The sequence below is a fragment of the Mirounga angustirostris genome, unplaced genomic scaffold (genome assembly GCF_029215605.1).
Source record: "Mirounga angustirostris isolate CCGP_5_RB_7025 unplaced genomic scaffold, mMirAng1.0.hap1 SCAF_1, whole genome shotgun sequence".
Classification (NCBI taxonomy): domain Eukaryota; kingdom Metazoa; phylum Chordata; class Mammalia; order Carnivora; family Phocidae; genus Mirounga; species Mirounga angustirostris.
The window spans coordinates 28,204,123-28,228,528 of NW_026991709.1; the positions used below are offsets into that span (position 1 = coordinate 28,204,123).

Genomic DNA, 24,406 nt, shown 5'->3' on the forward strand with positions numbered 1-24,406 from the left:
CCTAAGAGGTTTTTTTTTTTTTTTTAAGATTTTATTTATTCATCTAAGAGAGAAAAACAGAGACAGAACACAAGCGGGGGAGAGGCAGAGGGAGAGGGAAAAGCAGACTCCCCGCTGAGCTGGGAGCCAGACAGAGGGCTCCATCCCAGGACCTGGAGATCATGACCCGAGCTGAAGGCAAAGGCAGACGCTTAACCATCTGAGCCACCCAGGCGCCCCTAAGAGATTTCTTTTAACTGTATTGTTAAATATTCCGTGTGTCCTCTAGAGCTGTTGCTGTCCAGTACTGCAGCCATTAGCTGCATGTGGCTATTGAACACTTGAATGTGACTAGTTCAAATTGAGATGTCCGTTGGATTTCGAAAATGTAGTGTGAATAAAAGAAAGAAAAATATCTACTAAATAATTTTTATGTTGTGCATACATTGAAATAATATTTTAATATGTTGGGTTAAGTATATTGTTAAAACTACTTTCACCTGTTTCTTTGTATTTTTTTAAATGTGGCTACTAGAAAACTTAAAAGTACATACGTAGCTCACATTTGTGTCTCACTTTATATTTTTATTGGATAGTGCTTTCTCTAGAAGCTAAGGGGACTATAACAGTGTAGCTACACTGCAATCCCATCACTAAATATTTTTGTCGCTTGTCATAATTCGTTAGTCACTAATTCAGTGTATAATGTAAATTCAATACTTCTCAATGTTTATTTTTGTTTTCTTTATACCTCTCTACTGTCAAACAGTCTTTTTCCTTTCCTGAGAATCCCTTTCTTACTTTGCCTACCTGGCAAATTCTTACCTTTTAATAGTTTGTTGAAGCATTATTTTCTCTGTTAAATGTTCCCTAAACTCCCTCATCCCACACCAGTACCCCAGGTAGAGCTAACCACAGGGCCAGGACAGATTCTTGCCCAATACTGACTGAATGCTGTTTGTTGGGCACAGGGATAGGTGGTGGAGAGATCAAAATGTGAACCAGAGGGATACGGACCCTGCCTCTGCCAGCAGTGCTTGCAATTAGAGTGGGATACAGTCACAAAATTGTGTGGAAAAATGCTACTAACAGCAGAGATTCAGGGAGCACCTCATAAACACACCTTTCCCAAACTACTTCTTTGGGAATAGTGATGATGGATAATCATATTGAGCCTGAACTATGAATGTCTGATGCCATAGGAACCCTGGGTTTATGAAAATACTTTTGTGTTTAAGTATATAAACTGAAGGGTATCTTTTTCACATCACAATTGGTTAAAATGAGAGTTGTCTTCAAAATACAAATTACTGAATAGGCATTCTTATATTACATATAGACCCAGTATCACTGCAATGACTCTCTTAGCCAGGAAACTTAGGCATTGATTTTTCAAAAACAAAGAACAACAACCAAAGAGCCCCGCCAGAATTAGCACAATTAAAATGAATTCCACAAAAGGTACGTAATTTACTTTCACTAATGCACTATCAAAAAGAGCTCAGGATTTCAGTGATTGGACTTTTGTGGGGTTGAGAAGATAGATTAGTAAGTGGTGAGCAGCTCTGTTAAGTCATCTAACAAATGGCTGTAGACTTTTTAACACTAGCGTTGTTGGGCAGGACCAATACTCTGCTGGCTGGGTCAATTGTGTAACCTCACTTATTTGAAGGCTGTTTACCTACAAGCCTCAATGATCCAAAACCCAGTTAAGGAGCAAAAACAATGCTTTTCAAAGCAACATTTGAGTAGTCTGGATAGCTGTCCCAAAGTCTATGCCTTGAGGTTCATGTGTCTTACTCCTTGGTGAGCACTCAGTTTCTTACATAGGATCTATTTAGTTTTACTGTACTGAATTGTGACAAGTGAGGTCATCTAGATTCCCAGTCTGCACCAGACTAGAAGCTGCCAATCAGAAGAGGAGGAAAATACTAGAGGCAGGCATGCTGTGGCAACAGAGAATAAGGACAATAGATTGTCAGTTAGTGAAGGGGAAGAGAGAAATGACAAAAGGCAGAAATAACCACTAAGTCCTAGCATCCTAGAGTCCTTCAGTGCAGCCATTGATAGCTTATGTATATATGCTCCTGGGAGCATCTCTCAACACCTAGGAAGAAGCCTGATATAGAAGAGAAACTTGATGTATTTGTTAAATCCACTACAACCTACCACAATAAACACTTTTAATAAAACTAACCCTGACTTTTCAAGAAAAAGCCAAATGAAGTCCAATAAACCGCTTAAGGAAAAAAAAATTATAACTCACTTTAGAAAATCTTTGTATAACACTTAAAAGTTGTTTTTTTTTTTTTAAAGAAGTTTGACTTTTAAAGGACCAGATTCCAATTCTGCTGATCATCACTTAATTGGAACAGTTTGCTTTGCATCAATCCTGTATAAATGATATACTATAGAACAGCAGACTTTACTAAGTTGCTTTGAGCAGATTTCAAACTGTGGTATATAAACACAATAAACCATCATATGAAGTTTAAACAATATGAGATGGCAACAGATTGCGCAGTTGAATCACTAAGGTGATGTAAAATAATTGTTCTAAAATGCACCATCACCATTAAGCAAAGTATTCCTAAATGTGCCCAGCACTGGGCGAGGTGGTGGATTTATTAAGCATATTAAGCATTGCTTTCACTTTTAAGATTTGAAGATATTACACAACTTTCATATTTTTAAAGGTGAAGTGAAATTTTAAATGTTCAGTACAGTCATTACATAACAGGCATAGAATAAATACTGTTTCATGACTAGGATAGTGGTTTTTTGGTTTTTGTTTAAGTGCGCTAGCAACTCTATTTTCAAATGTTATAGAATTCTTAAGGATATGAAAACCTATATATAAGAATGGAGTGCCTCATCCACTCATTTGTTTTGTGTAATAAGTGTTTTAACACAGGCATGCCATTTCTGAGTTAAGGGTGAGGCTAAGCTCTACTTTGGCGTTTCTCTACCAAGCAAAAAACAATTTCAGCAACGGCACTCATTTCCCCTGGTAATTTTTTTTTCATGGCGAGTTACTAAATGCTAGATGCTAGAGTCAAAAAGAAACCTGACATCTGGGGAGGTGTTGAAGGGGTGTTAATAGTTCTAGTTAGATGTTTGGGGGAGCACTGAGGGTAAGATTTTAAAACAGCAAATGCAAGGGGGGGATTATGGTTTCGAAGGGGCTCTCTCCCCTCTCCACTCTCTCTCGCCACCAATCCATATCCCCCCAGTTTAGAGGCGGGTTCAGCGAGATTAAGCTGCAGGAAACCGAAGAGGCTCCACAGCGCTGCCGCCCCGGCCTCGTGATGTAATTGTTATTTCTTATTCGGAGACCGAACCGAGGAGAGCTGCCCAAGAAGTGGCAGCCCTGTTCTTTTTGCCTTGTCTGGTGGGGTCAAATTCTTCCCGGGATGATGTAGATTCGCTGACAGACTCCGCCGGAGACTTCGCAGTGACAAAGCAGCTGAAGATAAACCCTGCTCCTGGGTCCTACGTCCGTCCAAGCAGCTGAACGGGGCACTCCTCAGGTCTCCTCCCCAGTTTTCCTGTCCGAGTCACTCCGCATTTATTCCTGGGTGCCGCCTACGTGCTAAGGCGTGGGGTCAGAGTGACCTGGAGTTAGTGCCCGTGCCCCCCAAGATTAAAGCAGGACACACAGATTACAAGGTGGTGGAAGCTGGGGCTGGGTGGGAAGGAGCCGAGGGCACGCGCGTCGTGGGGTGAAATGGGAGGGGGACGCCAAGGCGCTAGCACCCAAGCGGGACCTGGGCGTCCCGGCCCCCAGGCTGGGTCCCCAACGCGAGCCCTCGGCCTGTGTGACGAGAACAAGCCCCCGGGCCCGGGGGGCGCTGTCCAGGCGCCTCCGGCGGTCAGGGGCGACTGGACAGAGCCGGGAGCCGAGGGGGCCGGCTCGGGCGCGTGGAGCACCCACCTCTCCCGGGCGACGCGGCCCTCCCGCCGCCTTTGGGCCCTGCAGCCCCCGCCCGGCCCTCCGGAGGGCGGGCACGGAGGAAAACAACGAAACGGGGCGGGGGCTCCTCAGCTCCCACGAGCTGCGGGGACCCGAGCGGCTTCCTCCTGCCCGGGTGACAATGGGAGGGAGGGGGAAAAGGGTTAAGAAACTTGGCTGAAGAGCTGAACGGCGCGGAGCGGCGAGGGGAGGGACCGCGCCGCGGCGGACTCGGCGGCGGAGGGAGGAGCGCGGCTGCGGGCGGGCGGCGGGCGAGGCGCTCAAAGTCAGCCTCGCAGACATTGCAGCAGAGCCCCGAACTCGGGAGGCGGCGGCGGCGGCGGCGGCGGCGGAGGAGGAGGCGGCCGAGGCGGCGGCGGCGGCCGAGGCGGAGGGACGAGCCGGCCCCAAGCCTCCAGCCCGCCCGCGCACGCCCGCCGGTGGCCCCGCGGCCGCCACTCTGCTTGGCAGCGCTGCTCTCGGAGGGAAGAGCTCGCCGGGGCGCCGGGGGAGGACGGGGCGGCGGGCGCCTTCGTGGAGTGACCTGACGGAGCCCGAGGCTCGGAGCCGCGGCGGCCTCGGGTGAGTGGCGGCCGCGGCCGGGGGCTCCGGGAGCGGCCGCGGGCGCCGCCGGAAACGGCCCGGGAGCGCGGCCCGCGGCGGCGGCGGCGGCGGCGGCGGGCAGGGCCGCGGGGGCGGCGGGAGCGAACGCGGGCGGCGGGGAGGAATTGTTCCGGGGATATTCCGTCCCTCCTGCCGGGTCCGCATCTTGCCGGGAAGTCGGGGGGCCCAGGCCGCCGGGCCGGCAAGTTGTGGAGTTGGCTCCAGGCGCACCGGCCGGTCCGTGGCGGCCCCGGGCCGCGGGGCAGCCGCCGTGTGTCCCCGGCCCGGGTCGCGCCCCGCTCGTCTGCCCCCTGGGCTCGGAGTGCCGGGCGCTTCTGGCCGCGCGGCTCTCGGTGCCGCTGCCCGGGGCGACCTGGGCGGCGCCGGGCGCTGCCACCCGCCTCTCGCCCGGTGCGTCCCTGCTCAGTGCTCGCCGGATTCCGGGTCGGGAAAAGTGAGCGGGAAAAAGGGGACGGCTCTCCGGGCCCCCACCAGACCCCCAGGCCTGACCGGTCGGTCCTTGTCCTCCCCCCGCACCCCCTGACCCGAGGGCGAGGCTCTTTGGACCCGAGGCCTCAACCATCACTTTACTCCTGAGCCAGAAGCGGGGCTCACATTTGGGGTGAGCCCTGTGGAGGTCCTGGGAGGCTTCTTTTCTCTCCTCTTGTATCTGCGTCCTCCTTACTGCTAGTGAATACTGTTTTACGAACGGTTTCCCTGGAAGTAGTCTGCAAACCCTCCCATCCTTTCCAAAGTTGTTTCCAAATTTTTAACCGAGAGTTGGTGTTCGGGCTGAAGGAACAAAGGAATCAACTGTGTCTCATAGGCAAACAAGCTGGGAGTCTGTGACACATGTTGATCTCTGAAGCATTACAGGCGGTTCTACCTTCTATCTCATTAGTGATTTAATTGGTTTCTGAAGATAGTAAAAGAACAGAATGACAAGTACTTTGCGTTAAATTTCTTAATAGGACATTTTATTTTGGACAAAAATTAAGACGTTCCTAGCTACAAGGGCTTTTCACTCAGTCAGTGCAACGAAGTTGGAGTTTGCCTCCGGTAATGTAAATGATTAAATTGTGAGATTGTGCGGGGCTGAAGAACTGTCTTGAGAGGAAGAAAGACTGTCTAGGTGTCCAAAGTAAGAGTAGTGTTGGGTTATATACGATGAATACTCTTTACATTTGGGAGGGTGGGATCTGTGAAGCAGAAGGCTTTGGGTTAATTCATTCTTTAAAGTTATGAATTACATTGAGCCTGCTTATTAGTGAACCATAGGTTTAGCAAGGGGGTGCATCTTCCTGATGGATTATTCTTTGTTTAACCACCAGTTTGCCGCCTTCGTGGAAGAGACACTGAAATAAGTGGAACTTCTAAACAAATACAGTGCTTCCATTGCCAGGCACCTAAGTAGGTTGCTGCCTGGAGTATGTTGAAATGTTTTTCAACTTAGAAATAAGTTGCTTTGGTTTTGCCTGGCGGTTTGGTAATGTCGAGTGGGTTTAGCTGGTTCAGAGAGTAAGGCTTCATCAGCAGTAGTAACTTTTCTGTCTGGAATTAGTTCCTAGAGACAAAGAAGAACAATCAGTCATTGGAACAGCTACTCCTATGCAGACTGTGGGACTGACTGTTCCTCCAGCCCGCTTCATTCACTCTGGTGGGGAAGCACCTCTTTCCATACTTACCCCTGAAAGTGCCCTAAGAGTAAATACATATTTAAAAAAAAAAAAAAGAGGACTGCTCGTTGTTAGTTTTACTCATAAAGTGAGGTCTCTGCAGTGCTTTTGAAGCAATTGAAACCCTGGTTTAATGTCTGCAGGAAAACTTGACTTAGATCCATTTCTTGAATTTGTCTCCAAAACTCTGTAGAACTTGGATTTTACTAATTTAAACACCCTAAAAGATGGTAAGTTTGTAATAAAGAAGTGTCTGTAAAGGAGGCTAAAGGCTCTTCTGACTCCTGCAGTTTTAAGAGCAAAACATCATGATAAAAAATAACCTATACCACCACCTAGAGTCTGTTTGTTAGTTTATTGCTCCTAAAGTTTGCTTAAATTGACATGTCTCTTGTGGCTCCAGTATAGCCAGAAAATGATTGAGAAGTGCTAGCTTTCAAAAGGTCATCCAAGAGAACGATCATTTGTGTAATAAATAGAAAGTGCCAATTTAAATTATCCATGCTACCTTTAGAAATGAAAATTATGACATATCAAGTGGAGTGGCTGTTCTCCAAAAGATATTAACTCAAAAGAATTTAAAACAGGGAATTTTCAGTTTGTGCTCCAAGGTTGCGCTCTGATTGCTTCGACTTTTCTGCATTGTTAACCAGAGATTCGAGAAATCTTACAGATTAAACGTCATTAGGACTTTCTGAGGTGCGTTTCAAACAGAAGCAATGATAAAAGAATAAAGGAGTGTTAAAACTCCAGAAATTCTGGAGATTCAAAAGGCAAGAGAGAGTGTAGGCAAAGTAGACTTAGGGTTCAGAGATGTGAAAAATAAATCAGTGTGAAATAAAGTGGTAATCTGTCTTGCCGGTAGTTTATACGTGGTGAAGCAATCTGTTAAATGGGAGACCTGGGGATGGCCGCGTTAGTGCCATGTGGCTTATTACATTGTCTGGAGGAAGTAACGTTCCTTCTTTAAATGGTGTAACCTGAGAGAAAGATGGCCTCCAAGATCTTTAATTAAGTACCAGTTGAACAGAGAGAACTGGAGCACTGTATTAATTCTGTCAAACATCACTATTTTAGAACATTGAGGACAACTAAAAATGAATTAACTCATATCTGAAAGCAGAGTTTTATGGAAGGTGACAGATGAGGCAAAATACGTCAATCTAATGGAACAAGTAGGGAGATAAGAAGATATGTCATCCTTGGCTCTCTAGAAAGATGAGAGGGAAGAAGGTTATTATTAATTGTACAGATTTCATTGCAAACCAATACTAGTCGTCAATGATACAGAAGGTAATTTTGAATCAGTGGCTTAGGATATATGATGTTAAAGGGATGAGGCTTTTAATTTTAAGACTTGCAGTTTGTAAGAAACTTGAAAGCTCATATTTTAAGTGTTGTTTTGGAAAAGCGATACTAGTTTTGTGTATCAGGTTAAAAGATAATTCTGCCAAAATAAGTTCAAAACGTCTAATTTTCATCAAGGAAGTATTGTTCAGCTTAAATTGTGATAGGATCGGTTTTGTTTTTTAAACTTTAGATTGTCGGATACAGTTAGGTTTTAGAGTGTAGGTTAATAGAGAAGAATTCTAGTTTATCTGTCAGTGCTACACACCTCTGTATTGCTCTCTCCTCTCTCACCCCCTTTTCTAAAATAAATAGCTTCTACATTTTGGGATGTGGTCTTTCATGAAAATTGCCTTCATTTGTAGTTTCCCTTCTTGGCTGTGGTGGGGTGCAGTTCCTTTACTCCTGTGCCTTTTCCATATGCCCCGTCATGGGGCTAATATACCATCCGAGTGCATTTTGTTTTGTTTTAATACTGATTTGCTGTTTTGTGGGGGAAGACTGGGGAAAGAAGCATTTGCTCTTTTAACAAAGCCCCTGTACCCATGTCTTCCAACTGAGGAAATATTTTTAATAAAAAGTGTATTGATTACCAAAAAGCACATTGATTGCTATTGAAAAGTCAAACATTCTCAACAGAATAGGGCAGGGGGAGGGACTTCAGGTTAATACGCTTGAATCTGAGAATTGAATTGTTCAAGATGCATTTCCTTAAGTTGCTGTCTGGGGATAATGAGCAAACTCATTCTGTAGAATATATAACCTCAGGATAATCACTAAGACTTGAGAAGGTAAAAATCAGGAGTGTCAGATGATGAAGCAGGCCAGTGGAATGGAACTGAGGATTATGTCCAGAGGTTGGAATGAACAAAAAGTAAATGGAGGAGAGAGATCTTGTCTCCGTATCCTGTTTGCATCTGATGCTGAAGCAGGGACATGAATTGCTGATGGTAATGGATTCCCTCCTATGAGGGCAGCAATATTCTATAAATAGTGGATGTTTGGAGGGGGAAAACGACAAATTCCCCTTTTTGTGCCTGTGCACACTTTGCTTTTGAATATCTCTTAAATCTAAGGTGGAAGATCAAAACTGGGTACCAGGATAGAACCAGGAGTTATAGTTTGGAAGAAAATGAATTCATATTACATCACCTTTTCTTAATTCTTTTAAGATCTTGTGTTTTCTAAGGGTCTTACTGAACATGGAAAACAGTGCTGAGGTTTGGGTGGTGAACTAGAGACCTCTTTTATAGGATTGCTGATAAAGATAACTTGATGTAAATAATTACAGGAAGAATGTTTCTTTTAAGTACATTATCAAGGGCAGGGGAAAATTGCAAATAAGAGACATCTGAAGTCTTATCAGGGTTTCTTCACAAACTATGGTATAAATGCCCATCTGTTTTTTTGTTCCTTGAAATTTAATGTTCAATTTGATGGATATTGAATAGTTAGGATTCTGAAAATTAGAGGTCATTTAGAACAGACCTTTCCTTTCACTTTACTACAGTTATGAAGGGCAGTTTTAATTTTTCATAATAAATACAGCTATTGAGATAATGCTATACTAACTGTTGTCATTGTAATAGTACATACTCTGCATTATGAACCTTGAAATTCAAATGGATTCCTGCACTATCTTGCAAATATTACAAATAAAGCATTACAAACCTTGTGATATTTTAGGGTATCAATACACCTGAAACAAGGTAATTTATTTTTAAGTTCATAGAACATTGAGAAGAACAAGAAAGAGTGAAACTTGATACATTTTACCACTGTATTAGCATTTTGTTAAAATTAATACCTTAAACCATGCTAGGGATAACATTTGGCCTAGAACTCTAGGAGCAATATAATGAGAAGTAGAATTAAAGAATTTATTAGGAGACTGGCAACTCAAAAATGCAGTTATGAAAAAAAGGACTACTACACTGTATTTACTAAGTAGTAGTAAGATCTTTTTCTTAATGTCTTTAGCAGATTTTAAGATAGATTGTTCTTGAAGATAATGTTATGGATAATTACCTGATTTGGATAATTCATCTGGATTGTTTTTTGGTTGAAATAAATTCAAGGATAACTCCAGGATATGTTGAAACTTCGGCTAGGAGGATGCTTGTGACATCCATGCATCCATGCATCCATCCTTCCTCCCTCCCTCCCTTCCACCCTCCCTCCCTCCCTCCTTCCCTCCTTCCCTTCCTCTCTCCCTCTCTCCTCCCCCCTTCTCTCCTCCCCTCCCCACCTTTCTTTCCCTCCCTTCCTTCCATCTTTCCTTCCTCTTTTAATAAAGAGGATGGGGGGGCATTTTGTTAAGAAATTTGGAAATAGAATTGCTTCTCTGACAGGGTTAATAGTTGTGTTTGAAATTCAAAGCTAGCATGCTTCACTCTTCCCAGGAAATTTTTTGACTTGGTATACCTCAGGGAATAAAAATTCTAAATTAAAACCCATCTTGCCTCTTTAACTTTGTGTCATTTAGCAAAAATGTCTTTAAGGATGAAAGGAAGAGACCCTTGTTTGCCTTAAATTCCAGGTCACTCTGTGACTAAGCCTAGTGTTTCAAGAAATATTAAACTAGAAGTCTGCTGGGAACTTGAGTCATCAGCTTAAGATACCACTAGGACCAGGACAACTCTTACTGACCTGATGTTGGTGTTGCTTCAGAGCTTTGGTGGAGTGGAGTCTCTTGCCCTTGGACTTCTAATTAAGAGTCTTTTTTCAGTCACCTGTTAAATGACAGTCAGGGCTACTTATTTTCAAATCTGTAATTTGCTAATGAATTGAGGACAAATCAGGAACTAAGGAGTTAGGAGCTTCTGTTGTTATTGGGGTGCTTTATTTTATCTGTACCAGCTATGTGAGGATACTAGGTGAAAAGTCAGGTGATTAGCTTTAGATAGATAAGAGAAAGCTTAAATCACATAGTGGCTACACTAGCTTCTCTTTGTAGTTGTATGCTTTTAATTGTTGAATTTGCCCATACTGTATATATAACATGTGAACATCTTAAAATGTTACTGCATTTTTAAAAGTCAGATGATAATTTAGCATTGCAGTAGTTAGGAAATTATGTTTATATGCAGTCTTAAAATGAGAATACTCTTATAATTGTGTTGATTTAATGACATAACGTAGATAAGAGAGCTGACATGTGACAGAACATAATCAAAATTTGAGAATTAGAAGTTCAAGATAAAAAAGAGTTTTCTCTCTTCAGGGATCTCTCCAGAATTTGAGAGATAGGAAATCTTTAAGGGATGGTAACTGGTTTTTGAAAAGCATACTTTCTTAGATACTTTTTTTTGATTCTTGAATTTATGAATTTATGGTAATCTACAACAGAGTGGTGGATGTATACACTAGAAAAGAAACAAATTAAGGGAAGGAGGGAGGATAGAAGAAGGGGAAGAACACCAAGAAAAAGTACTAGAAAACATATGAAACCCTCCCAAATAGGATATAGTGAGAAACATCCTCAAAATGAATTAATCACAGTTTCAGTTTTTTCCTGTAAAAGGAGTATTTGCACAATGGGTCATATAGGCTCAAGCTTGATTTTTGAAAAACAAATTTTTAAGTATTTGTTTTGTTATCCCTCATATACTTTTTCTAGCTTAGGATCTGCTACTGAAACAATGTATGGGCACCTGGGTGGCTCAGTTGGTTAAGCGGCTGCCTTCAGCTCAGGTCATGATCCTCGAATCCCAGGATGGAGTCCCACATCGGGCTCCCTGCTCAGCAGGGAGTCTGCTTCTCCCTCTGACCCTAACCCCTCTCATACTCTTTCTCTCTCTCATTCTCTCTCAAATAAATAAACAAAAATCTTTTAAAAAGTACAAAATAAAACAATGTATGCTGCAGATAATGGGAAAGTCCTTTTATCTCTCTGGGTAACATCAATAGACTGTAGAACAAGGGGGTTCGTTTGATTTCTGAGTTCTGGAATTCTGATTCTATATATCGATGTATGCTGTTGTCCATAAACAGTAAAGATTTCAAACCTATGGTTTTAAAAGGAGTAGACATGATAGGGCAAAAACTTGAAATATAAAAAAAAGCTGCCTTTTTTTTTTTTTGCGCTTTCCTTTTTTATTAGGAGAAAGATCAGGAAAAGGAAGAGGATTTGGGGGCACCTGCTTTGTGCCAGGCATTGAGCTGGCTGCTTTACAGTTTCCATGTGGCATAAAGCTATCATTTTCTCTCCTTCTAGTCTGAAAAATTCTTGAGGTCACGCAGCTAATTTCATTGATAATAATTTGCTTTTTCATGAGAATATGCCATCTTTTTAAGAGAAAACCAGTCCCTATTTGATTTTTAGAGCATCATCAAAAATCCTGCTCCCAAACTTGGTAGCCACAGAACTCAAGCAGCACATCCAGTCCACCCAGCCTGGATTCTCCAAGACCAGTCTTAGGAGGAGGGCACTCTGTTTCCAGTTGATAATTCTGCAGGAGTTGATGTTAATTCTCAAGAGAACTGATGCCCCATTCCCTGTGCTTGCCCGAAAAATGTAGACACCAGCGGCAACTATGCAAGCTCCTTTCCATCTCAAATGCTAAGCCTTGTGAAGTATACCACAGAATTACTGTAGTGTTCTTTGAGGCAGAGAAAGCAACTATGTTTCTTGATATAATTCATTAAAATACCTTGTCATGGTCTTAATCCAGGTATTCCCAAGGCTAGTGATGTTTGTCTACCTCAAGGAGCAGTTGCCGCAAATTCAGACCCATAGCTCTTCCTAGTTGAAAAGTTAAAATTCTTGACTGTAATGGTTCTTGACATGAATTTTGTTTTATTGCCCTATCTTCACCCACAATAATTTTATTTTAAAGACTACATTATGCTAATAAACTAGGCTCTTTGATACGAAGAGGAAATTAATAATATGTGAATGTATCAGAAGGAAGCAGAAATAGAAAGATGAATATTTGGCTTCATTTTGGGAGTAGACTATGGTCAGAGAAGAGATTTTTGATTTAGGGAGGTTTGTGGCATGTAGTATATTTTTAAGTATACATCAGACATACTCTTTTCTTGTTGAGATCATGAGAAATGTAGTTATAAACCTCTCTACCTCTTTTTACTTACCTCATTTAAACTTTATGGAATTTTGAACCCAAAAGAATCACGCCCACTGGTTCCCTCTACATTAAAAGGTACAGTCAAACTAAAACTACATTTGAGACACAAGGATGAGTAATAAGGCTCATATACATAATATTTTCTAGTGTGCTTTGGATTTTGAATTGCCAAGTAAATGTTGGATAAACAAAAGGGTTTCTATAAAAGCTGCAAAGGAATGTTTTACTATGATGTTTTATTAAGAGAATATATTGTATCTGGCCAAGTAAGAAAGAAACTGTATAAGTGAACTTTCTAGAGTTCAGGTATGTGTTTATATTATTTCCCTAACCCATCCATGACTTTTTAAAAAATTTAATTGAAGTAGACTGAATCTCCATGAGGCCAGAGATTGAAGATAGAAATTTTGTATTCACCATCTGGTTCTTTCCCAATATCCAGATGTTGGGTGTTGTTGAGGCAAACTCAAAGCAATGTATTGTTTACTTTGTTAGTAAAACATTGCTCTTACCTATCCTAGTAAACCTTGACTCACCCAATCAACGTCATATTTTCCTTTTCCTTTTTTTTTTTTTTTTTTGCTTTTTTTGCTTCAGCTTTCACAAATTGAAGTAATTTCATAGAATCCTTAGATTTTCAGATTGGAAGAGAATTTGATAAAAGCTAAGGATGCTCCAGGTTTAAGTATGTTTGTCCTAGTATCTTGTCTTCCCCATTTTCAAACAGGTTGGTTTATAGAGGCATCTTGCTTAATGGAAGAGCACATAGGATAGGTAGTTGGTATGAACTATAAATCAAATAGTAATAAATGCTACCGTTTATCACTTTATACCTTTTTCTTTTGGTCCTCCTTTCTCTTTTTTGTTTCCTGTTTTCCCAATTTCTCACTTGTCCTTTTATTTCCCCCCCTTTATTGCCAGGGTATACCTGTGATGCAACGAGGTAAAACTACTTGCTTATCTTCCAACATTATTGTCATTGTTGTTAATGCTGTGATGAGCACTGGGTGTTGTATGGAAGTGTGGAATCGCTGTGTTGTACCCCTGAAACTAATATTACACTGTATGTTGACTAACTGGAATTTAAATAAAAACTTGAAAAAAATAAAATAAAATTTCCAAAACATTTGTTTGCATTTTACAGAGGAGGAAATTGAACCCCTGAGAATTTCAGTAAATTTTAAAACTCATACAGCTAGCAGTTGGGTAAACCCAGGATAAGAAATCAAGTCTTAATCTATTTCACACTTTGTTTTATTAAGGCAGTCTCAGCAAGAGGGCTATGTACCAGGTGTTAAGAAATAGTTATTAACCTTTGGTGATGGATCCAGCAGTAAAGTCCAAGCTGACCTTATGATAACCAGAAAGACAGCCATGAGAAGTGGAGTGAGACAGGGCCAATTACATCCCCCTTGTTTTTGTAGCCTATTTTCTTCTCCTGGGACTGCAATATGGTCTTCAGAACAGTCTTATGATTCATGTATTCTAGTATTTGGAATGTACTTTCTAGGCTGAGAATTTAAAAACAAGTTTTACAGTAGAGGTGCACATCTATTCATGTAGCAGCTTTTTTCCTATATGTTATATACATTTTGAGTTCTACTTAAAAATCAGTAGGGAAACTTCTCTTTGTAGATTAACAGAGCCAGGTACCTTGAGTTGACTAGTGGGATCAAAATACTCACAGGTCAGCTCTAGTTGTTACTGAAGAGTAATGTTCTAAAATCATTAGTGCAGGTAGTTGGGTCTGTCAGGTAAGGTTATGGCCCCCATTTCAGTGTTCTCCTGTGAAAAAGTAACAAGATGAGAGGCACTGTGTGGACTAATGATAATGCTCAGAACCAAGTGCATCTAGATTCACCACCCCTCTAGAATGAGAGCAAGAGAAGAAACCTAATGGTAGCACAGACTGACCGCATTTTAACCTTGGGGAAGGAAATTGGGAAGGAGTATTCTCACTCCTGGGACAGTGGGCAAGAGGGTGTGCATGCTCACTACAGTCCCCAAGCCTCCCAACAAGATCAGATTTGTCTCTCACAGTTCTCGGTACTCCTGATCGCAGTATCACACTTGTTTAATGTTTGTGTTTCTCAGTAGACCGTAAGCTCCATGAATAGGAGCTCATTCATCAGTGTACTGTTGGTGCTGTAGGTGCCTGGCACACAGAGGGCTTGTTGAAATGAACTGTACCAATCCCAATTATTGGTAAAATCTGGCTTTTTGAGGCCAGAAATGGAGTCTTTATGTATTTATATATAACAGCTGCTAATTATTATCTGTAGCTAATTCATAGTAGCTACTGTTCTACAGTTTTTTTCTTTAGACTATTTAAATTAGGACTTCTAAAAGGGATAATATTTCTTCCTTAAAATTTATCGTCTTTCTAGGTATATTAATTATGAAGGAAAAAGTGAAACTGTTGGTGACATTATAATTACTTGGCACTTAAAATTGTTTTGTAATGCTCGGTTTCTTCAAAAATACACAAGCTACAATATATTAGAAAACACATTTACCAAAACCTTGGGGGCAACATTTAATTATTTTTTAAGGAAACAAAATTTTTATAGAGCCTTAGAGTCTCTTTAGCTTCAGAAATGAAGCTAAGTATTATAGTAGTGGTAAAAACACACCAACTTGACACATTTAATCACATTGGGTTTGACTGGTTGGGAAGATGGAGGCATTTTGAAATCTCATGTCTAGAGTTAATTTTGGTGTTCAGTAATCTAAAAGTTACAGGCCATCAAGAATGACTTGGTGATTCAAACCCTACTAAGTTATAGGACTTAAGTAGTATATGAAGTCCCTTTGTTATTATTTTTTTTAACTAGTAATTGCTCTTCTCTGGAGGTGAATTTTCTGTTAGAACACTATTATGTTCAACTAGATTAATAATGCTAAGGTAGAAAAAAATTTATTTTAAAATGGAGCTCAGAAATTTCTTAACTAGCAGTTTTCAAATGCTAAAGGAAATGTATAGATTATCTGGGATATATATTTACAACACTGAGATTTCACAAATGCTCTTAAAATAACTTTAACCCAGTTTCTTGCTTTGTGAAGACAAAGTGTTATACTAAACTTCAGGCATGCTTGGAAACGGATATCTTTTGTAGAAGAAAGAACATCTCCTCTCATGGCTCGTATATTTATTTTTATGTCACATGCTTATAAATCATAGCAAAAAAGATATGCAGGCCAATGGACTATGGTCCAAAAAAGAAGGGTAGAAAAATTAGCACATTTACTAATTATGTGATATATTCTACTTTGTGCTTTCATCATTGTTTATCCTGATTAACTGAATTGTCTTTGCCTTTCATTGTTCCTTAATGTCAGCCAATATGTTAGAGAATGCATGAATTCTATACATTAGTATAAATTTTCCAAAGTAGGATTCCTCAACAGAAACCCAAACTTAATTTCTATATTCATGAACTGACTCTTGTAACTAAGACATGATGTCTCATTTAAATTAACAGCATTTTACTTTGAGGTAAAAAAGGTGAATAAGATTCTGAATCATTATTTTGCTGGTAATTGTCCCTACTACAAGTGTTTATTTTAGTTCTGACTACTCATCCATCCACGTATTTTACATTTTATACATTCTCGTATACATTCCTTCTGATAATGACAAGTGACACTTTCCTTTGAAGGTGTCATTCTAATAGCATGAACACAGTTACTTTGAGTTTAAAACTCTGATGCCATGTTTTCTTACCCCTTAAAACATAATAAATTCCGTCATTGGATTTATTCATCATGTTAGTACAACTCTGAATGAGCTTTCTTTTAAAAATTATTGTACATTCCAATTGATGGCATATTACCTTCACCTGTAAGGTTCCAGTAAAATGACAGCATTGATTAATCCTTAAAAGAGGTAAAGGGGCTTTGGGCAGTCAACAATAAGGATAAAATTAAAATCTGACTTTTAATCTTTTGAAAATCTAAAATTAATATGCATTTTCTCACAAGAATCCCAGATGGAAATCCAAAATTTGTTATATGTTCTTGATCTTTAAATTGTTTTCATGTGCTACAGTGAGAGTAGTATAAAAATTTTCTAGCAGTATGAAGAAAATGAAAGAGGAGTAATAACACTCATTGCTATCTGTTACAACTAAAATACCCCAGTGATGACAGCATGTTAGTTTGGACTACATCTGATTTTATTTTACAGTGAATTTCCAAGATTTTTGTTTTTATATTTTGAAATTCTGGTAGATGTGAACAGCAATCCATATGCATATAGGTTTAAAAAAAGAGGTATTTTTAAAGATAGCCAGTGTGAATTTGTCCACTGGGGAGTTGTGAGTTGTAATTGCTTTCTGTAGCTTAAGTCATTTTCTCTGTTGAATACTTAAATGAAGCATCAGGAAAGAAAAAAAAATTGTATTCATACATATTGCCTTATATTTGAGTGTTGCAGAAGCTAGCTGTTCTTGATGACCATTGTTACTTTTAAAAAGTAAAAAAGAAATAGCAAGGGGATAGAAAGTTTTGTGTGCATGCGGAAATTACTTCTGAGGTCTATTCACATGCCCATTTATTTTGCTTTAGGCCAATTTGTGTAGTGCATTCTAGGGGTGGTGAAAGATACAAATTTGTGGTGAAAACATCAATATCCTTAACACACTGTTGGTTGGTTTAACTATTAATCAGAGATATCGTGGAGAATAAAGGATTAGAGCTAAAGACGAGATAGGTTTCAATGTGGCTCAGCTGAAGCTATAAAATGGGCGAGTCATTTAATGTTCTTCTGGCCTCAGTTGGTAAAATAAGGCGTTGGGCTAGAATCATAATTTGGTTCTTCTCAGCTCTGTAAGAATCAGTATCACTTCAAAAATGAGGTTTTACTGTTGCATGTATGGAGTAACAGGGTGCATAGAACTAAGGGCTGGGAGGATGTCCCTTATGATTTTTTGAGCTTGGCATTTAATATTTTGCAGCAAAGTTTTTAGTTTAACATAATTGAACTTGTACTAGATAGGGTTAATAGGCTAGAACAAAAGGTCAAAGCATAAGGCATTAGGCTTAATTAAGGGAGAGCAGGAGTGGCAGGAGTGTGTGACAGTTAAATGGGTTTCCCACAGACTAATGTCGGTTACAGTGCAACCATGCCTCAACTTAAGTGGGTTATTTTGTGCAAAGGGCAGCAGTGATTAGCAGTTTGACATGCCAGACACTTCTGGCCAATCCCATCTGTTTTAGAGGTTAAAAAAGCACACCTTTATGAGCTGATGGATTGATTTGTGTGCCCGTCTGGTAAAGATTAGAAGTCCAAGGCCAATGCAGTAAATGTCAGTTATGGAATATTGTACTTTCTCCGTTGGCTCATTGTTTTAACCGTCAACTGTTTTATAATGGTGGATTACTGCTGTTTATGGAGTTGGATGTAAGATGGGTGGGGGAACAGGTGAGAGGGGAAGAAAAATATTTCCTAGACGGAATCGTGAATTCACGTATTCTTAGCAGGTGTTTCAAATGGAGATACGGCGTATTCTAGATAGACTTGATTTCATGGAGTGTTTTTGGCCTGTTCCTTACAGTTTGAATCATGTTGTGCTTTTCTGAGTGTTATCTGAACAACCCTGTCAGTCCAGGATTTAATTTTACATACAGAATTGTTAAGTTTCTTTATTTAGGTAACTCTTTTTCTGCCAGATGGATAGTTTATCTCCATATCATTATATATATTTAAAAAGTGTAATATTTTGTTCATTAACCTCCTGGGGAAGAGGAAAGGGAAAAGAAAAGAGAAAATGGAAAGAGGCATACATACACGTGCATACGCATGCACACTTGCTTTGTGGGTAGAATTTACTAGGCTCACCTGAGATTGATGCATGCTGTTAAAATGAAGTGTATCTGAACCTAGACTCGGACTTCTTTCTTTCTTTGAGAGCTGAAGGAGTGATGCCATTAATATAGTTCATTTTCAGTTCAAGGTTGTAGCCCATTTAAAGTTACACAAAGGCTAGATTGTGGCTATAAAAATTGGTTTTAACATGTTCTGATATCCAAGGAAAGGAAAATCCTAAATTTATGTGGATGAAATAGAACTTTAGATATTGTGATTGTAATCAATGAGCTGTAGGAACAAAAGGCATTCAGTCATTTGGGTGGACCGAGGGAAGTGTTTTAGAAATAACAAAAAGTTATCATCTTTATCAGGTAATAATTGTCAACCTGAGATTTAAGTAACAATGTGACCAAGAACACTGGAAACAGTATTGGAAGAATCTGACTGGCCCCCATGCTTTTATCCTTGTCAAAGGCTATGAACCATGAATTGCCTGTTACATAGTTATACAAATTATGTTTATCATGTTAGACCCTCAGTTGCTTCTTATGGAAAGAAAATTTATTTAAAGAAGACATGGTCACTGAAAATTATATATGGATCATAATAGTAACAAGTATTTTTAAAAATATATGTATGCATTTATTTTATTAGTAAGCTATTCCAAAGTGAATTGGCTTAACTTAGAAAAAAGGAGATATTTTATTTCTCATTTAAAAAGGACAAAGTGACATTATGGTATTGGAGTTTATTTAGGAATATAGTACTTAAATATGTATTCATCCTTGTGTTCTTTGTGGAGTAGCATCAGTTGAAACACTTTGGATCTAACACAGATTTACAGGAAAAAAGTCTTGCCCTTCTGTAAAGGTAGAGAAGGTGAAGAGACATACATTTTATAATAAGGTTGTTTCTCTTTCACTAACTCATTTTTAAGTTACAAAAGTTTGGCTTGAGGAGTATAAAAGTACTTGGTTAGTAAATTAAATGTGGGAGATTTAGCTAATTTAATGGACAGAAACTTTTTTTTTTTTTGAGAAAGAGAGAGAAGGTGGGGAGGGACAGAGGGAGAGAGAGAATCCCAAGCAGGCTCCTAGCCCAGTGTGGAGTCCGACGTGGGGCTCCACCTTACAACCCCGAGATCATAACCTGAGCCAAAACCAAGAGTTGAACACTTAACTGGCTGAGCCACCCAGGCACCCCTGGATAGAAATTTAAATGAATATTCTGGTGATGTTATGTTAAACATAAAACAAATATTTGTTGCTCTACATTTGTACTAGTAATATAAACATTTTTAAAGTACCCCCTACATCCTATTTTAGTTTCCTTCTTTTTTCTCCAGTAAATTCAAGCACCATTATTATCTAGTTTGTGTTAGAATTTTACAAAACTAAAGGGAGATATTTTGTTGGGTTAACTTGTTTTTGTGTGGTTTGATATATTCTGAAGTTTTCAAAGAATATGCATTATCTCTTATAGTCTGTGGTAGTCAATTTCTGTCTGTTGTATTTCCTTTCTTTTACTAATATTGTATTACTGACTTTGAGACATGTAAAATTTTTGCATGAGACATGCAGAATAGTTGGACATATGCTTGTTTAGGTTATAAAAGGAGAAAGCAGAAACTTTTAGTATACTTAAGATCCTGTGTTTGCAGTTCTTGTCCTAAAAATTGTTATAACTTTGTAACCTGAATTTTAGTTGTTAGAAATTTCATGAGATAATGGAAAAAATAATAGCTCTGTTTCATCTTTTGATTTAATATGCTAGTGAGTTGTCCTTTACCTCTATTCAGGCAGATTGATTCTAACAAGCAAGCCATAATATACGATGAACTTATTCTAATGTATATTCTTAGTATATCTATATATTTATAGTTATAAAGCCAGTGTGCATATGTGTGATATGTTTCAAAAAGAGAACTCTGCACCTGTTGATTGCATTAAGCATTTGGTATCTTTTAATGAGGTGGGAGAAGGTGCTATCACTGTAAGTGGATCATTCCTCCTCAGTAAGTTGTGTACATTTTACGTTTTATATTCTGTGACCTTGCAGTCAGTGACTTCAGCCCAGAATAGTTCCAAAGTCATGTAAATGAATGCAATTAAGGTATTGCTTATCATCTTACATAGTTCAGATGGAACCTTATTGGATAGAGAGATTTGTTTGCTTTATGAGGAAGGTCAAAATAAGGTTAAATTTTATTACATAAAATGATTTGGTAATGTTTTTATTTAGCTGCTGAAAAAGTAGTGTCCTAATAGGAAATGATAATGCTTTTTTTTTTTTTCTTTAAACCACTGGGAGCTCTTTTCAGGGTTTTTGTTTGTTTGTTTGTTATTTCTCTCTAATAGTTATAGTTCTATTTTAAGATGATACCTTCTGTCTACTTCTAAAATTTTGGGAACATTCAGCCCTTAGTTATGATTCTGGGTATCTTTGACTCATGCATGTAGGTGACATTTCCTGCTGCTGATGGAGGGTTGCTTAGGAGCAGCTGATGTATGTGCTTAGAGAAATTTGTGTTAATGTCCAATTATCATGCCAGTTGGTGCAGGACCTCAGACAGCAGGATTAGAGTCCTGGTTCAGAAAGGAGATCTGCTACCCTACCAGGCTGATTGTCTGTAAGGGTTGGGAGAGCATTGACATAGATACTAGAAGAGTTTTGCTGATGAAGAAATTGTGTGTGTGTGCGTGTGTGTGTGTGTGTGTGAGAGAGAGAGAGAGAAGTAATTAAAAGAAAGGCAAGTATTCTTCATTGTAGTTGGCCCATATAATTCCCCTCTTTCCTTTCATGGTATTATTTTTACTTCAGCATGGTATATTAATTGAAGAGGTCTCTGAGATCCACTGATTAGTTGAGCAGATACTTACTGCACATCAGCTCTGGGCCTTGCACCATGTTAGGTATTGGAGGATTCAAAGATGAATGAAGGGTTCACAGTCACAGTGAGAATAATAATTAGCATGATGCAGAGAAAGGGATCTGGAAGCATAATGGTCAAAGAGCCTGCTTTGGTAGAGTGTTGAGAAAGCATTACTCAAAGAAATTTGGTACCTCTCTATGGTTTTAGGGAAACTGACAGGCACTGGTAAAATGAAGTAATGATGAAAAGTAGCTACTTTATTTTAGGAAGTTGAAGTTGCTATAGTGGAATCAGGGTGTCTGCATCACTCCTTCCTTATCACCAACTAGCTGCACTGTCCATTAGCCTGTTGATCCATATAAAGTCCCCTCAGCCACCACAGTATTAAAGTATAGGCTGTGTCTCTTGCTGGTCAAAAACTTTTCACCCACTCTTTTATTCCTGAAGGTATAAACTTTCCCACATGTTGATGTCATTCTGTATCAGAAGGCTTCTTATTCTCAGTTCAACATTTTTTGTTCCTAGTGGTCGAGAGAGAGAAAGAGAGAGAGAGAGAGAGAGAGAGAAAAGAGGTGTTTCAAACTCTGTATTGACTACCAAATCATCCTAATACCTTTTCTCTCAGAATTCTTCATCCCCATTAACTTCTCACCTTGAGAATAGGTAATAGTGTTTATGTAGTATAAAGACAGTGTATTTTGGTAAATAATTTTATAATGCAGATTGTTCATCAGATATGGTCAACAGCTATGCCCAAGGAAAGCATGTATAATGAAGAATATTTTTTATCTTACATCTTTTTTGTTATTTTTTGAGATAATTTATTTTAGTCAGTAGTTAAGATTCCATTGTAAAACATGCCATTGAAATTCTTTGAGATAAGATGTAATTGAAGTAATATTTATTTTTCTTAATTTTCAGGGAGCTTTTGGACTGTGAGCTATTTCAGAACTCTGTTCTCAGGACCTGTTATTTTAACAGTCAGGAGAAACACATCCAGAAGGTATTGTATTTTGTCTATTGCTCCATTCTTTTAAAATGTAATTAAGCCTTTCCAATTATAGAAAGAATATTATGTTGCATTTTGTTATTTATTTTTAAGTTTCAGATATTGATTAACTAGTTGTTTGATGTTTATAACAGAGGGAAGGGATACATTTCAGTGTTGTAATTCTGAATTTTGGGTAAGTCAGTGAAAGCTGCTTTAGGGGGGTGGCTGGGTAGCTCAGTTGGTTAAGCGTCCGACTCTTGATTTCCACTCAGGTCATGATCTCAGGGTCGTAAGATCAAGCCCCGAATGGGGCTCCTCATTAAGCAGGGAGTCTGCCTGAGATTCTTTCCCTCCCTCTACCCTCCCCCACTCTTTTTTTCTCTCATAAATAAATCTTGTTTAAAAATCTGGTTTAGGGCGCCTGGGTGGTTCAGATGGTTAAGCGTCTGCCTTCGGCTCAGGTCATGATCCCAGAGTCCTGGGATCGAGTCCCGCATCAGGCTCCCTGCTCTGCGGGAAGTCTGCTTCTCCCTCTGCCTCTCTCTCTCTCTCATGAATAAATAAATAAAATCTTAAAAAAAAAAAAAAATCTGGTTTAGATAAAAAGTTTTGCCTATTTTAAGCATCTTAAGTATTTACATGTTACCTTTTCAGTATAGAACTATTTTAAAGAATGTTTTGATTTGAAAATGAGATATTTGAGGCACTTATTTATCTAAGACAGTATGGAATATACATTAGATAATCAGGCAGGCTTAAAGTCCTTCCTGCCTTTGACAACTCTACCTTCTAGTATAGAGATCAGCTGCCATCTACATTTCTGCCAGTCTTTCATCAGGATCCATGGACACCTGACTCAGCCTCTGTCCATCGACCAAGATTCCTATCTGCATTATCACCTGTGGTTAGATGGGTGTAGCATAACAATTCCTCTGCTTGCAGAGCCTGAGTCTCAGGACATGTGATGTATTACAAGAAAGGAAGAAACTTAACCTGTTTTGTGTTTTTGTCTTTTGCAACCCCAAGACCCCATGTGGATGTACCAAATGATTTGACTAAAGTCAGTGGTGAACACAGTCCCCTTTAGCCTTATCCAAAGTTTCCTTCTTAATATCCACCTTTAAACCTCCCCTAAGTTTTGTGTTTTCCTTAGAAAACTTGCCTGCTGTCTTGCTTGGAATAGAAATATTTAATAAAATAATGTATTTGTTGAAGTTGTAGTGAATAAGTCAACTTCTTTAAATAACATATTTTCTTATTAACTGGGTATTTATTATTTATATTCGCATGAGATAACACAGAAATCAGTAGTATGGATTTTTTTTTTTTTTAAAGATTATTTATTTATTTATTTATTTGACAGAGAGACACAGCGAGAGAGGGAACACAAGCAGGGGGAGTGGGAGAGGGAGAAGCAGGCTCCCCGCAGAGCAGGGAGCCCGATGCGGGACTCGATCCCAGGACCCTGGGATCATGACCTGAGCTGAAGGCAGTCGCTTAACCAACTGAGCCACCCAGGCGCCCAGTAGTATGGATTTTTTTAATCACTTGTCAAGCCATGTGAATTTCTAGTATTTATAAATTTACAATTTGTAAATTTATAAATTTACAGTCTTTTATGTTTCCATAGCACAGTATATTGAACTTTTAATGTAGTAACTTTCTGTGTTTAAAATTCTTCACCATTGACAAAGTAGCATTTTCTCCTTTCTCTTGTCAGTTATAAGAGGGAGAGTGAAAGTGAATAAGAAATTTAAATAAAGGGGCGCCTGGGTGGCTCACTTGGTTAAGCGTCTGCCTTTGGCTCAGGTCATGATCCCAGGGTCCTGGGATCGAGCCCCGCATCGGGCTCCCTGCTCGGCGGGGAGCCTGCTTCTCCCTCTTCCACCCCTGCTGCTTGTGTTCCCTCCCTTGCTGTGTCTCTCTCTGTCAAATAAATAAAATCTTAAAAAAAAAAAAAAGGAATTTAAATAAGCACATTAGGACTATAAAAGAAATTGTAAATGAAATCCAAATATTAATTTTAATCTTGACTATGCATACTTTATCAGTGAAGGAAATGATATGGTCAGAAACTTTGGATTTTG

General features: G+C 39.4%; 1 protein-coding gene across 1 annotated transcript in view; it reads left to right on the top strand.

The window, feature by feature from the left end:
- The first annotated feature begins 4,460 nt into the window (after window positions 1–4,460).
- Window positions 4,461–24,406, top strand: part of NRIP1 (nuclear receptor interacting protein 1) — a 97,684-nt gene continuing 77,738 nt past the window's right edge. Inside the window, exons 1-2 of the mRNA XM_045902656.3 lie at window positions 4,461–4,513; window positions 22,250–22,331. The gene's annotated coding sequence lies outside the window, so the exon portion shown is untranslated. The remainder of the gene's footprint in view (window positions 4,514–22,249; window positions 22,332–24,406) is intronic.